The 14,614-nt window shown below is 41.3% G+C and overlaps 1 pseudogene; it reads right to left on the bottom strand.

The window, feature by feature from the left end:
- Positions 1-11,196: 11,196 nt before the first annotated feature.
- Positions 11,197-12,438, bottom strand: LOC112321979 (large ribosomal subunit protein eL20 pseudogene; annotated as a pseudogene).
- Positions 12,439-14,614: the final 2,176 nt, after the last annotated feature.

The raw sequence follows: 14,614 nt of genomic DNA, 5'->3' as shown, positions 1-14,614 counted from the left end.
GTAAGAATTTTAATTTGTATTGTTATTTTAAACAGACTTTACCATATGTATTTAATAATTCTTGTCAATGTAGTATTTACTTTTAACTAAGAGATTTATAATTCAAAGCAATTCAGTGTTTCATTTGGAAAATCCTTTTCCAAGTAGGAAATCATTATTGTAACATTCAGTCCTATGAGCTATTATTAGTTTATGGGTGCTATTAATATGTTTAATATACTTGGACAAATTGGAGTGGTGACAATGAAGATTGTATTTTTATTTCCCAATGAGAAATGTTTTTCTCAAAGTTAGTGTACTTAAAGATTTCAGAGTTTGGTTTGATATTTAAACTTTTTTGGCAGGGAGATGCATTAGTTATCTCTTGCTAAACAAGACAAAACAAAGCAAAACAAAACAAGACACATAAAAAACAATGTTTAATTGTTTTTCCTGGTTCTGTGGGTTGGCCAGCTGAGCAGTTCCTCTGCTATACTCACTTGGGATCTACTCACCTGCAGTCACCAGCTGGCCCGTTGGGGCTGCAGTGTTCCAAGATGGTCTCAATAGCATGGTGGGCTATTGGCCAGGCCTCCTCATTTCTCCTTCAGATGGTCTCCAGGCTCTAGAAGACTAGACGGGGCTTCTTCACGGCATGGTGGCTTGAGTGTCAAAAGGGAAAGAGCAGCAGAAACTACAAGGCCTCATAAGACCAAGTCTCTGGAATCATCCAGTATCACTCTTGCCACCTTTTATTTGTCAAGGCAAATTATTTATTTTACAAACTTGTAAGTCCAACACAGAATAAAGGAGTGAAGAAATAGACTCCGTCTCTCGATGTGAATAGAAGATATGACACAAAGAGATGTGGACGAAGGAACCATGATTTATTTGATGACTGTTACTAAGGTGATCTATCACAGTATCCTTTTAAGATTCCTTCCAGGATTTATGTAAAATGCTTAATAGTTTTTTCTTTCATCAACTAAAATATGAATATTGCAATTGAGACACTTTCTGGACTTTTAATTGAAGAATATTCTACAGATGGGCAAAACTAATCTAGATCAAAGTTTCCTCTAGGAAACTGGGTTTTATTCAATCTACCTATTTCTTCAGAAATACACAGCTTCTGCAAACACTGCTTCTGATTCAAAAGGCTGGAGTTCCCTGGGGTCCTGAAACCATCTCGGGTTCTCTACTCATCATGTTTCAACGTTCTTAGGCTTTCCTACAGGAAAACAAATCCTCAGTTGTTCAAAAAATAGATGAAAATTATTAAGTTTGGTCACACTAGACATTACATTTCAACCTTGTATCTTGTTTTTGAAGTTTAAGAATATGTTTTTTTATTGTTCAAGTACAGTTGTCTCCATTTCCCCCCCCCCCCAACCTCACCCAACCCTACCTCCCACCCTCGATCCTGCCCCCTTTGGCTTTGTCCATGTGTCTTTTGTACATATCCCTTGACCACCGTTCCCCTTTTTTCCCCAGTATCCCCCTCCCCCTCCCCTCTGGTTACTGTCAGTTTGTTCTTTATTTCCAAGTCTCTGATTCTATTTTGCTCATTTGTTTGTTTTCTTGATTAGACTCCATTAGGTGAGAGCATATGGTATTTGTCTTTCACCACCTGGCTTATTTCACTTAGCATAATGCTCTCCCGTTCCATCCATGCTGTTGTGAAAGGTAGGAGTTCTTTCCTTCTGCTGCGTAGTATTCCATTGTGTAAATGTACATTGCAGCCTTGTATTTTATAGAAAAAAGAATAGAGCTTTTCAGGATAAAGCACTTTCAGGATAAAACACTCACAATTTCAGGACAAAATACTCACACAGCTTGCTCTAGCAAACCACACATTGCAGTCGGTCTTGTTCTGAGGAAGGTCCGCCACCGAGGGCCATGACCCCTATTCTCCTCTAAGCTCTACTCTTGTCAAAGTTTTCCAGCAACCTGGGAACTCATCCTCTGATCCCTGCCGAATGGCTAAATCTGAAATGTCACAGAAAAAGAAACTCTCTCGAGTTGGGTTAATATCTAACTCAATTTGACTTTAAAATAATGTTGAAAAATTCCAAGGGGACAGCTTAAACAACTCTTCCTCTTAAGTTTGACTATATAGGCTTTATCAGTTCAAAAAATTCATGTGCTGACTCCACTAACAACATCTGGAGTGTTGTTGAAGCAAAAACTGCTACTACTACTGCTGTGTATTTGACGTTGTCTTACTTTCTAATGGCTCTCAAAGCCAAGGGTGTTCTAAGTTGTTTGGGCCGTATTAAATAAAGGCAAGCACAAGTGAGTCAGGCTCCCAAACTCAGAGAGGTGAACTCGAGAGTCATCATCCTCTGCCTTTCACTCCTCAGTTTAACCAGTTCAAGGCACTGATTTCTTTTAGTTTAAGTGAGAACCAATTAATCTTGATCTCCTTGCGTTTATATACGATCCAAAAGAAGAAGAAACCATTAAACGCTGAAACAAATTTAGGAAATCCAAACCATTTGCTACTGCCAACCCTTGGTGAACAGCAGATGGCGCCAAAGAACCTTAATAGCTACCAACAGTTTGCTGCCATCTCCGTTATTCTGTTTCCCACCGCAGTTACCCAAGGTTGCCCAGGAGTGGTGATGAAGCGCACAGACTCAGCAGCGAGACTAGGTGGCCTCACAGCACCACACTTGCTAGCTGAGTGACCTGGGATGTTGTTTAACTTGGTTTTCCTCTTTGTAGAGGTTAATAAAAGACTACAATGACACAATAAAGATGAGACCTCTCAGGACTCAAAGGTTTGGATCTCTCTACCAAATACTGAATCTCAGCTGAGGTGCTGGGTGAGGAGGAAGGAACCATGACTTTGGGGAGTGATAGCACCATCGTGATGGAATGAGTTTTTCACTGTCTTCCATCCACAGAGCACTGATTTAGAGAATCATCCACAGGAGAGACGGCCTCTGTGGAAGTTCAGAAGTCCAGTGGAGAAGTTCCAGCATGCCCCAGGGGCAAAAAATCTGAAATCAGATGCATTGAAGAGGATAACAGGGACAGTTTCACTTTACCCAAGTCACCACTCCTCCAAGGCCACCCAGTTCAGCGTCAAGAAAGACCTTGGTCTGTGATTTATTCTGTGGGGGAAAGTGAGAGCATGAGGGTGAGTGCCTAACTTCCCCAGGTGTGCAGGTCACACACAGTCCAGGAGACCCACTTCTTTCTCCTGCCATCCAGAGTACTGAGTCACGAACTATCCAACTGGGGGTTGCGGAGCCCCTGGGGGAGAGCAACAGGTAGTGCTTTAGAGCGCCTCATAGGGGCACGGATTCGACCGACTGCCTTATGGGCTCCATCAGAAAGCCTGCTCACAAGCTACAGGTGATGCCCCATGTGCAGATCTCCACAGCCGGCACCCCCAGCACTCTGCATGCCTCATCCACATCTCCCCCATGTGGCTGGCACCCTGAGGCTTTGCAGGTGGCTTGTGAATAGGTGCAGAAAACTGGCCTAACACTGCAGGCCTGGGAGAAACAATAAACTTGAGCATTTATTTATCACTGCCTTCAGAAAAGCAAAAGGTTATCACACTCAGCTTGGCTTTGCAGGATCAAGAGAAGGAATGCAAACTCCTTGAGAAATAGAACTTTCTTTAAAACACATGTCGTGCGACGCGTGGATTATCACGGGGGTGTCCTCCTCCACTATATCTCACGGGGAAAATTCCTGGTAAATTCGTAAAATAAAGAACGGCTCTGAATTTCTAGCTGAATTCTAGAAACCATTCTCTTCTGAATTCTGGTATCTTTCTTTAATTCTTTGATTAAAGAATTAAAGAAATCCCTGTGATTTCTTTTGTCTGATAAATCAGTTTCAGTATTACAATGGTTTGTGCTAAATCTTCCAGACACCCCTCCCCCCGTCTCAGCCTTCAGGAGCGTTCTCTTAACTGTTTGGGTGGCTTGGCGGGGTGGGTATTCTTTGCTGTTTTCTATTTGACCAGACTAAGCTGGTTTCTTGTTACTATGTTACAGTTTACCAGTCTTGGAAAAGCTGAAGTGAAAAAGCCTTACCAGCCATTAAGCCTTCTAACATTTGGAAAACCATGCAAGCATTGTCAAAAAGAACCTAAACTTCTTACAGGTGATCTTGAGCATCCATGAATGAGCATTGCTCCAGAGGATGGAGCAAACCAACGATTAACTTTTCTAGATGGTTGCCTTTTCCTCTGTAGAGCCTTAACTTGGATGGATGCCTAAAAGTGTCGTTTCTTGGTCCTCTTGCATACTTCTGATTTTTTTCCCTTCCCCTCTCACTGTTAAGGCAACATGTATTACATTGCCTGAGCTAATGTAGTAACAGGTTTGTGTATGACCACTTAATTTCATTTTTGAATGACTAATTTTTTTCCACTTTGGGACAGCAGATCAGGGAGGAGCCAGCTTCTTGAGGCACAGAGTCTCCTGGGAAAATCCTCACAAATCTGGCAGGCACAAACATAGCCTGCCCTGCAACATGACCTCCTGGCTCCTCTTCTTGTCTGTTGTTACCCTCACTGGGAATTTACCGTGTTGCGCAAACAACTTAGTTGTCTTGGTCTCTAAAGCACTTTCAAGGTTAGCTCAAGAGGCTCTTCGTTCACAGTGTGAAAGACTAATTAAGCCGTGTTCTTAAGCAAAACAACCCTTTCTGCACCCCTTCTTCATCCTCATGCCATGTAGACAGTGCTGCAGTACTTTTTAATAGCAAATATTTCTTCCTGTCATATTCCTGTGTGGTTTTAGTTAAAAAGCAGCCAAATGATACGTACATATATAAATATCCTGTCTCCTTTGCCGGGTCTGATTAAGGCTTAATAAGAGGCCGCACGGTCCCCACCTGTTACATGCTGTGGTTTCACTTGTGTGTCTTTGGAGACAGAAAGATTTGCAGCATTTATATGTTTGCTGGTGATAAGCTGCTTCTGTTTTAGAAAATCAAAATTGCTGAAATCCTTTGATACTAAAATATCAGTTACTGAAATAATATTTTCAAAAATTATTTGTACTCAAGGTAATTTCTCTTAAATGTGTAGCACAGTTCCATCCTGTCATTCAATAAGTATTAGTTGAACATCTATTCAGTTAGAGACATTGGAAATACAGAGTCATTCCCTCAAAATCTAGCTTAGGAGATTAACTGGTATGTAAATAAATGAGTTAAAAATTGCAGGCATTAAGGTAGTAGTACATGGAGGTAAAAGGGGGGCATAAATGAGGTACTTAGGTATAGACTTTACACCAAGGCCTTAGAGGATACCTTAGCCTGCAGGCACCTTAGTTAGCAGGTCCAAATGGGGAAGGATTCAATGATAAGGAAGAAAGAATCTGTTCACAGACGTTTTAGATGTTAAAGGGAAGAACTAATTTTTGCTGTGTTTTCAGTGTTTTCGGGCAGGTCTGCAGGCAGGACCGAGTTGCACAAAAGCTCCATGTGCATGCAACACAACACCAGCGTGGGAGCATCTAGCTTTCAATTTGGAGTGCCAGCCATAGATAGGCAATGTTGAGCAGCTGACCAAATTCAGCTCCTCTTTTCTTTTGATTTGAATTGCCTTCCAGGCTAGAGAGCAAACTGTGTTGGCTCTAACCTTGGATTTAACTGGATTAAGAATCACCACCTACAAGGAGTTAGATTCCTCTGGGGTTGTTAACTACAAAACCTCTGGTGGGGGTGGATTAGTCTTGAAGCCAATGAAGCTTCAGCATCATGGCCTCTCATTGCACCAGCCCCTTCCAAGGCCTTGATAGGGGCCCGAGCACAGTGCTCACAAGGGCATATGTTTTCAATGTGCCATTTTCTTGGATTGAGAGAATGAAGCAATTCGATGGTATTATTTCTTACCCCCTGGTCAAGAAGGTAATTAACAGGGCTGAACACTAAATCTAGGAATCAGATTGATTTAAGAAAATCAAGAGAAAACTGCAGAGGTTTAAAAACACGTGCTACCTTTGCACAGGAATGGTGGAACAACAAAAATAAAATCAAAGATGATGGATTGACTAAGTTGGAGGAAAGATATGATTAAAGATTAAGGTCAACATACTAAGAGACAAAAGTGGGATAAATAATGGGAGCATGACTGCCAGCACAGACGGACATAAAATGAAAAAGGAGGCGCACTTAGGTCCAGGTGCTCTTGAAAAGGGCTTTAGGTCTTGTTGTCAGTAAACTGGAAATGGTGACAGTGAACCAACTAAGTCCAGCACAGGAAGGAAGGTGAGATCTGATAGAGCAGCTAGGAGTGAAACACAGAAGGGAACTTAGGGAGCTATTTTCTCCAGGAAACTATCGAGAAGCACCTTCTTCAAGTGATAAATTCCATCTTCTTTTCAAGTCTTCTTTATCCTTTATGCAGTCAGAATGGGCTATGTTATAATAGGCCAGAACAGGTTAACCCCCAAATTTCAGTAGCTCTCACACAAAAAAATTTATTTATCAAATCTATTGTGGTCAGTGGAGGACTCTGCTCCACATAGTGATGCAGGGATCCAGGCTGACCGAGGATCCACCGTCTAGTAGATGTCCCTTCTGGCTCTTGCAGTTTCTGAGGCAGGAAAGAGAGAGACTGGAGAATCATACTTGGGTTTTTCACTGCCTCCTCTCAGAGGTGACATGTGTGATTTTCACTGACATTTCATTGGCCAGAATTACTCATTGGGGATTAGGAAAATACATATTTGATGAGTATTATTGTCTGTGATACATCCTTCAATCAGACTCTTAATAGTAATGCTGTCAGTTTTTTTTTTTTTTTTTTGCCTTGGAGAAACTTCTGAGGTACAGATATGTGGAGAAATTAAACATGATCTGAATCTTCCCAGAGGGATTTGAAGATTTTTTTTTTATTGATATCTGATTCCTTTGATGGGTGGGGTCTCTAACTCCTGACCTCCACTTTAGTCTGTGCCAACTGTGATTGCTCAGATTTGTGTCTCCCGTGTTCTCTACCTCCCATGTCCCCCAGTAGTCACTAACTGCACGGTTATCTCATCCTTCGTGTACTAATTCATTTATGTATTTATCCAATATTTATTAAGCTCTTACTATGTACCTTTACTTGGCCCTAAAGAGACATTGAAGAGTAACATACATTCCCTGCTCTCAAGAAGCTCCCACTTCAGAGGCAGTAAGCAAATTTGTGCAGATTAAATAGGTAGCAGTAATTTTGAGCAGGAAGGATCAGAAAGAGCTTCGTAGAGGTGACAGTTGTGTGCCTTTATCAACAAAGGAAGATTTGGGAATGATTTATCTGGAGTGAGGTTGAAAACATGTCCTCTAAAATTTGAATATATATACATGTAGTATTTTCATAACAGATTTCATCTTTTTCACTAGCAAGGTGTGTTTGTGTGGATTAAACATTTCAATTAAGTTAACTCAGACTCTTCCATTTAAAATGTTTCCTTCACCTTAGCTCAGGTTTGGCATAATACCTTGTCAATTCTAGGTTCAAACTCCCTGCTGCTTTTTCTCTTTTTCAGGAGCCATTGCTTCTCTTTTTCCTATTGAAGACGTTGTCTGGGATGAGGGGGCTTTTTACTACCCTAATGGCATTGGGGAAGGCCTCCTTGGTCTGCACACTCTCCACTTAGTGTCTGCTGTCTTTGATTTGGTAGGTGTGATCTGGTCGGGTCTCTGGGCATAATGCACTGGACTTGTGGAGAATTGAAGGAGGCCCATTCAGTGCCAAGATTTTTGCTAGCTGTTGTTGGTCTAAGTTTGCAAAGGGCTGAACAAGGATGTTGGGCTAGACCTGAGCCATCTCATGACCTTGCTCTTTCATGCCGTGATGATGAAGTGGGGTTTGGTAGAAGAACCTTTACTAACCCTGTACCATCCACAAGGAACACACATGGGTGAGGTGAATCTTCAATGCTTTCATGAACCAGCCCAATTAATAATTTCTTTTTAATGTTTTGTAGATCTTTTTAATTTCTAAGAAATATTTTGCATTTAATCACTGTTTCTGGTAGGACTTGAGGAACTGTTCCTCAGGCAAGGGTATTTAATTACTAACTTCCTCAGAAAATAGATTACTTAACCTCTTAAACTTCCACTTTCTTATGGGTAAATTGAGAATGATAATGCTATGTTACAATATTGTTGTAGTATATTCTATTGTTTTATAATCCATAAGGCCAATTTACCAGTTAAGTAGAGGAACATAATTCTTTCTGCTCTTCACTTCTGTATTTCTTATTCAATATAGAAGCTGCTGAACTGAAATTTTTTATAACAAAATTTTCTTCCTGTTGTAGTCACATGTGGTTTTAATTGAAAATGTGCCAAATGATAAATATATAAACATCCTGACCACTTAGCTGTATCTGATAGAGCAAGACACTTCATGGTCTTCACCTGTCAGTGTGCTGTGGTTGGTTTCCTGTTTCTCTGAGTACACAACAAAACCCGTAGCTGTTATATATGTTTTTTAGAATTGACCATCTCAGCACTGCCCTAGGAATGGTGCTGCATTCGTTTTTGGAAATTGGTATTTACTGTATTCACTGCAGAAATGGTGTGTTGCTTTGAACCATAGCTCATACCATGCAGTGGCATTGTATTAAACACATTAATGTAATAGCCTTTGGTACTATTATCATTATATAAGTGATATAACTTCCATTGCGATATTAAGTTCTCACAACATCAAGTTGAACAATGTTATCAAAAACAGTTCTTTTTAATTGAAATGACTTGTGTATAACACTTAGCAGAGTGCCATTCATTTGTTAAATAATTTGGAATTTTTAAATAGCCAAAGATTGAGGATATAAAGGTGAATTAGACATAGAACTTCTACTAAGAACATTAGAGCTTATAAAGTAAAATTGGCAAGTAAACACATGAGTTCATGAAAGGGTTGCAGATGCTAAGGCAGAATTTCACAATCAGCAGAATGGGAACGCAAAAGAGGGAGGGGCCAGTTGTAGAAGGCTCCCAACTCTGAGTGGCATAGTCATCACTGTGCCACCAAGGCACCACGATAGTTTCATGAAAGATTTTTGACAGGCTCCAGTCAAGGCTGGAAGTAACAGAATTTAATTTCACATTCTAGAGTCCTGCGATTCCCGAGACGGGATGGAGGAAGATGCCCTAATACTGCTTTTTTACTACTAATACCTAGTATTTATACTGTTACTTAGTACTCCTCACCAAAGCTGTGTTACGTAGGCCTGATTGTTACCCTCACTTTGTAGATGAAGCAACCAAAGCACAGAGAGTGTAAAGTCACACATACAGTATGTACGGAGTCAAGACCAGGAGTTCTGGCTCCTGAGTCTGTCCTCTTGACCACTACATTGCAGTCTCTCAAGTTCATTGAGGGAGCCAGCTGGGCGGTGTCCTCTCCAAAACCTTACTCCCTTTCATCTTCTATGAGATCGTACACTGATATTTCCTTAGGTGTCAAAGAAGTTCTTGACTTTATTGGAGTGTGAGTTGACCCATGCTGACCCTGCATCCCAAGCTCTGGCTATAAGGTGCTGCTTGGAGACAGCACGCCAGCCCTGAGTTGAGCCCCTTCTTTCCAGCCCATCATTCTGTATAACAGGATCTGGAACCCATAATAGTGTGTTATGTATGAGATCTCAATCCTGAGCTAAGTGAGACCTTATGTGACTGGTTACACTAAATGCACACCTATGCCATTCTTCGGGAAGGGGTGGCTGGACTCCAGCAAGCATATCCCATGTTATAGGGTCTGGTTAAATGGTTTCTAGTGATCGTGTAGAGTCCAAAACTGGGTAAGAAATAATAAATCTGGGCCCCAAAGACCATCATCATCTCTAAGTGACAGCAGATCCTGATCCTAGCTCCAGCACCTCAGTTTAAACTCTGGTTCTGATATTTATCATCAGTTATTATCATTAATAGGTTAAATTACAGATATGGAAGAAGACATGTATTGCTATGAGGCTTAGGCATGAGTAAGTGATTCTTAAAAAAATTAATAGGAAGTATTAGATGCATGTGTTCAACTGTTTTTTCCCCTTCCTTTTAATTTACCTAAGTCTCAAGAAGAAAGAATGGGCACAGCAGGAATTGAGAACTTGTACCTGCTGACACTGGTATTTTTAGTGGGGAATGTGACAAGGCTGTGGACTGACTCACAGCTGCCCTGAGTGTTAGTCCCACTGAGAACTTCAGGTGTGGGATTCGGAAGGGCATGGAGTTGTCTCTGAGCTCTGGTGGGAACTTTGGGGATGGGGGTGTCACAGGATGTTTCCTTCCCATGTCTGTGTGCTTAAAGGTTGAGGGCCAAGATGAGGGGACCACAGGGTTGGTTTGTGTGAACTGGAGAGGTGTATTATGGAAACACTGAGCTTGAGGAGGCACAAAGATTGGGCGGTAGCATGTGTTAACAACCTCACATTTTGAGGTAGGGCCCTATCTTGCATACCCTTACTTCCCTTCTCACTCTCTATACCATCCCAGGGCTACTTTCTGGAGAGTATCTGGGAACTTCTTTGATCAATGGAAACCCGAATAAGGCAACAGTGACTAAATTGGGCATATGCTCTTCTGCATTTGGCTTTCCCCTCAACCCACCTGAGCTTTTGTTCTTGCCACGCCTTTCCTCATGGCTTCAGATCTAAGAAGGCGGGGCCACTGAGGGTTTCAGGTAGCATCTGGCCCCTTTTCTTTTCCATTTCACATGCCTCTCCTTTGCCACCCCATAAGAAAAGACTTTCTCCTTACCCGTTCTATTTGGGTAGTTGTCTAAAATTATATTTTGCATCGTCTTAAAAAAAGATTTTATTTACTTTTAGAGAGAGGGGAAGGGAGGGCTAAAGAGAGGGAGAGAAATATCAGCATGTGAGAGGTACATCGATCTGTTGCCTCTCACATACCCTAAACTGGGAACCTGGTCTGCAACCCAGGCATGTGCCCTGACTGGGAATCTAACTGGCGACGTTTCAGTTTGCAGGTTAATCCACTGAGCCACACCAGCCAGGGCAATTATTTTTTGCACCTTCTTTACCTATGCTTTATAATACAATTGTTTTGAGTCCTATCAAACCAAATTCTAAATTCTCAATATATAAAGGGGGACAATTAGAAGTTTAGAAAACCTTAGTCTTTCAAACTATTTTGTTCTTGGAACACAAAAAGCCTATTTCGAAAGGCCAGAGTTGAATGTTGACTCCTTTTTCCTTTTTTTCTTTTCTTTTCTTTTCCCCCCCAGTTTTCCTGAGGAGTTTATTTGGGTAGACCAGGGGACACGGAGGCCCTGCATCTAAAAGAATGTATTGGTCCTCTTGGTGGTGAAGCGTGGCTTGTGCTGGCAACGAAGGACCTGGTGGGGCAGCGGGAACTTGATCTTGGAGTCGTGGAACTGCTTGACTGCTGGCCGGCGGCAATTGCTGGCCGCGATCTCCTCGATCGGCCTTCATGATCTGGGTCGAGTGGGCGCCGGCACGATGCCCGGCCCCCATGTCTCGGTAGCACCGGGGGACGACGCCTGCTGTGGTCAGGTCCCGGTATTCCCGGTACATGTTGTGGGTCCCACTGCGGGAGTCGTAGCGCAGCCAGATACCAAAGTTCTTCCCCCGAAGAGGGGATTTTTCGAACACCTGTCCACAGTAGACGATTTCCCCTGAAGATTTCTTCATCTTCTTCAGCTGAGACACAAAGCACCAGAAGCGGGTCTTGGCAACAACGTGGTTAGGTGCAAAGATGCGCATGCGGTAGAGGGGTGGTGTGTGGCACTTAGGGGTGGGCAGGCAGCGCCCCACCACCTTGTACTCTCGCAGCGTGCCCGAGGCCTTCGTAGCGATGTCTCCGCCGACTCCTTTTTCTTTATTTCCTGTAATAACAATCTCTTTCTCCCCTAAAGCACCATTTGGTGAATGGATGAAAGGGGTAGTTCACATAAATAAAATGTAATAAAGAAAAAAGGATTTAGCATATTTAAAAAGTCCATTATATAACTGTTGTCTCCATTGTTAGGGTGGTTGTTGATGCAGGCTGTGAAAGAATTCACAAAGAGAAGAAAATGCGCAGAGCAAAGTTTATTCACTTTCTAAGGGAGGAAGGGGGCTAGGCACAGAGAAATGCACCAGTACCAAAAGGTTGGGACTGTGATCTTATATTGTATCATCAAGGGCGGAGGGGTTGCTGTTGTGTGACCACTGGGCGGGTAGAAGTGTTGTAACACGGGAGGTTTCAGGGGGTTTTGCATAAGGAGCAGTTTTTTCCAATATTATCTTTTGCCCGTGGCTGTGGGGACTGTTCAGTCACATTCTGTTCTTGCTTTTCCAGAAATTTTTCAGTCCTGGGGACATAAGCTCAGAAGAGTAAAATGTCAGTCATGTTTAACAAGGTCATAGGCCTGCTTGGCAAATGCTGTCATGATAGAAAATGGGGCTGGCTTTGTCTTTTCATCCGTTTTTCTACCTGTCCATATCTGTCTGCCTACCTACCTATCACCATCACCCCCACCATCAACTTAAAATCCCATCTTTCTGTTTCTTTAGTGTTTATACTTCTTTTTTAAAAGACTTTATTTATTTATTTTTAGAGAGAGGAAGGGAGGAAGAAAAAGAGGGAGAGAAACATCAATGTGAGAGAGAACCATTGACTGATTGCCTCCTATACAAGCCCCAAATGGGGACCAAACCTGTCACCCAGGCATGTGCCTTGACCAGGGTTTGAACCTGCAACTTTTCGCTTTGAGTATGATGCCCAACCAACTGAGCCACACTGGTCAGGGCTGTTCCTTTGCTCTTTATTTTTGTTTATCTATTGTACTGTATTTTGTAATTATCATGGAACTTACATTGAATATTTTATAGTAATAGAAGTCTGTTTTAAGCTGATAACAATTTCAATAGCACACAGAATCTACATTTTACTCCCTCCTTTATGTAATGATGTCAGATTTTATTTTTTCTTTGTTGTATTTTTAATCAACAAATTCTTGTGGTTATAGTTACTCTTATTCCTTTTGTCTCTTAATTTATATATATATACACACACTAGCATTAAAAGCAATTCATGTGCCACCATTACAGTATAATATTCTCTATTTTCATATTTACTTTTACCTATTAGATTTATACTTTTCTACATGACCATGCTATTTTATTGTTCAGCATCTTTTTATTTCAACTTGAAGAACTTTTTTTCCCCCTTCTGTCCAGGAGTGCTGGTCTGGGAACTTTTTTATTTCTCCTTGATTCTTTTTTAAAAAATGAATTTATGGTTCCTCCTTAATTCTTAAAGGACAGTTTTTCTGGATAAAATGTTCATTGTTGGCAGTTTTTTTCTTTTAGTACTTTGAATATATATCATCCTGCTCTTGCCTGTCCTGCAAGGCTTCTGTTGAGAAATCCTCTGAATCTTATAGGGACTTTCTTGTATGTTACAGGTTGCTTTTCTCTTACTGCTTTCAAAATTATCTCTTTGTCTTTGCATTTTGAAAATTGAATTATAATGTGTCTTGGTGTAGACCCCTTTATTCTTCTTATTTGGGAACTTCTGGGCTTCACAAATCAATATGTTTATTCCTATCTTTAGGTTAGAGAAGTTCTCAACCATTGTTTCTTTAAATGAGCTTTCTGTCCCTTTCTCTTTCATTTTTCCTCCTGGGACTCACAAATACATATATTATTTTGCTGGATCATGTCCTATATGCTTTCTTCTCTCTTTTTTATTATTTTTCTTTTTGTTCTTTTACCTCAATAATTTCAAATTATCTGTCTTTGAGTTGGCTAATTTTTTTTTCCTGTGTGATCAAGTCTGGTGGAAGCTCTCTATGAAATTTTTTAAGGCTCAGTCATTGTATCCTTGAGCTCTAGAATTTTTGTTTGATTCCTTTTTACATTTTCTATTTTTTAATTAAACTTCATTTTGTTTGTGTATTACTTTTCTTATTTCATTTAGTTGTGTATCTGTGCTCTCTTGTAGCTCACTGAGTTTCATTAAGACAATTATTTTTAATTATTTGTTCATAGATATTTATTTCTTAAGGGTCAGTTACTGGAGCATTATTATTTTCCTTTAATGGTTTCATCTTTGCCAGATTCTTCATGATCTATGTAGGCTTGCACTGGTGTCTGCACTCGAAGGAGAAGACACCTGTCCAGTCTTTATAGACTGTTTTTTTTTTTTCTTTTTATAGGTAAAGATCTTGACTGATAAGACTGTCTTTAGGATCAGGATCAAGCAGAGCTGGAGTAAGGTCATGTGGCTGCTGCTGGGTCTGCTGTTGTGTCTGTGGTTAGCATGTCTGGTAACAGGGACATGGATAGATGTAGTTCCTGCTGGGTTCCTGGGTGGGCAGGACTGCCTCCTGAATGTGGTAGAAGGCGGCTGGAGCCAGGTCACAGGGCTGCTTGAGGTCAACAGTCATATACACATTTGACCTTCCTGTTACTTGGGGATGACTCCCTTTGGGTCACTGAGTGGAATAGAACTGCCTTCAGGGTTACAGTGGTATGGAGTTGGGTCCAGGTGATAGAGCTGCTTCTGGGTTCATAGTCATGTCTATGGTTGCCAGACCTGTTATTGGGGGCATGGAATAGCATGTATTCTCTGAAGTTCTTTGGTGGATGGGACTGATGGCAGGACCATGGACAAATTGGGCTGGAGCCAAATCTGCAGGGGG

The sequence above is a fragment of the Desmodus rotundus genome, chromosome 3 (genome assembly GCF_022682495.2).
Source record: "Desmodus rotundus isolate HL8 chromosome 3, HLdesRot8A.1, whole genome shotgun sequence".
NCBI lineage: Eukaryota > Metazoa > Chordata > Mammalia > Chiroptera > Phyllostomidae > Desmodus > Desmodus rotundus.
The sequence above is the reverse complement of the archived record's forward strand: the minus strand, read 5'-3'. Positions and strand labels throughout refer to the sequence as shown.